Source organism: Panthera pardus, unplaced genomic scaffold (assembly GCF_024362965.1).
Source record: "Panthera pardus isolate Hobbes unplaced genomic scaffold, ASM2436296v1 HiC_scaffold_12, whole genome shotgun sequence".
Lineage (NCBI taxonomy): Eukaryota > Metazoa > Chordata > Mammalia > Carnivora > Felidae > Panthera > Panthera pardus.
In genome coordinates, this window is record NW_026526677.1 from 90,471,121 (window position 1) to 90,472,882 (window position 1,762).

General features: G+C 40.7%; 1 pseudogene; it reads left to right on the forward strand.

Moving 5' to 3' along the window:
- Positions 1-876: 876 nt before the first annotated feature.
- LOC109250325 (AP-3 complex subunit sigma-1-like) lies at positions 877-1,467 on the forward strand (annotated as a pseudogene).
- The last annotated feature ends 295 nt before the right edge of the window (positions 1,468-1,762 follow it).

Consider the following 1,762-nt stretch of genomic DNA (forward strand, 5'->3'; position numbering starts at 1 on the left):
ATCTCAGGTCATGATCTCATGGTTGGTGAGTTCAAGCCCCGTGTCGGGCTCTATGCTGACAGCTCAGACCCTAGAGCCTGCTTCAGATTCTGTGTCTCCCTCACTCTCTGCCCCTCCCCCCTCGTTCCCTATCTTTCTCTCTCAAAAGTAAACATCAAACAAGAAAGAAAGAAAGAAAGAAAGAAAGAAAGAAAGAAAGAAAGAAGAAAGAAAATTTTGTAAGTAAAATTATGGAATAGAATAAGTTTAAAGGGATATCTCAGAAATAATGTGTGGGCAACCTGGGTTGATCCATTGCTTAAGCGACTGACTCTTGATTTCGGTTTGGGTCATGATCTCACAGTTATAGGGTCTGCACTGATAGCACAGGGCCTGCTTGGGATTCGGTCTCTCCCTCTGCCCCTTTCCCACTTGCTCTCTCTCTCTCTTTTTCTCTCTCTCAAAGTAAATAAACATTTTGGAAAAAAGAAGAGGAGTGCCTGGAAGGCTCAGTCAGTTAAATATAAGACTCTTGATTTTGGCTTAGGTCATGATCTCATGGTTCATGAGATCAAGCCCCATGTCAGGCTCTGCACTCACAGCACAGTATTGTGGTGAAGAGAGTGGGATTTATTTATCTTTTATGCAGAGAAGGATCTAAATGGAGGTGGGAAACAAGTTGCTTATTGGTTTTTGGGTGTTTTTTGTTTTTTGTTTTTTTTTTTACCATATACAGTTTGTTTCCACGGGGAAATTACAATAGACAACCTGCTGTACATCAGGTACAATTCACTATGTTATGTCATTTGACTATTACAAAAACTCTTGAGGTAAATAATTGGAATTATTATAAAGGTAAATAAAGGCCCCCACCCTGGTCCCCAGCACCCACCCAGTCGGCCCGGCTCAGCCATGTTCAGGGCAACCCTCATCTTCAACAACCACAGGAAGCGGCGAGTCTCCAAGTTCTACCAGCCCCTACAGTGAAGATACACAACAACAAATCATCAGGGAGAGATTCCATTTGGTATCTAAGAGAGATGAAAATGTTTGTAATTTCCTAGAAGGAGGATTGTTAATTGGAGGACCTGACAACAAACTGATTTATATGCAACATTATATTTTGCCTTCTGTGTGGATTCTTCAGAAAAGTGAACTTGGCATTTTAGATCTAATTCAAGTATTTGTGGAAACGTTAGACAAGTGTTTTGAAAATGTCTGTGAACTGGATTTAATTTTCCATGTCGACAAGGTTCACAATATTCTTGCAGAAACGGTGATGGGGGAATGGTGCTGGAGACCAACATGAATGAGATTGTTACACAAATTGACGCATCAAATAAACTGGAAAAGTCAGAGGCTGGCTTAGCAGGAGCTCCAGCCCATGCTGTATCAGCTGTAAAGAATATGAATCTTCCTGAGATACCAAGAAATATTAACATGGGTGACATCAGTATAAAAGCGCCAAACCTGCCCTCTTTTAAATAATAAAAAAACAAAATTTAAAAGGCCACTCCTGGGTAAAATCCAGGGGGAGAACTCATCTAAGTTCACCATGCAGTCGTTTACCAAAAATAGAGGAGGAGACTCTTAACTTTTGTTCTTGGATTGAAGTCAAGGTACTATAGAGAAGTTATGTAAAACCCGTATGGAAGTTCAATGTGGCTTTTCCTGCTCAGTGATTTTGAAGAAATGGGATCGTTCTAGTGTGATAGTTCCCTTTCTTTTCTAAACTGCATTCCCATGCCCACCTAAGGCATGCCTCTATGTATCGACTACTACA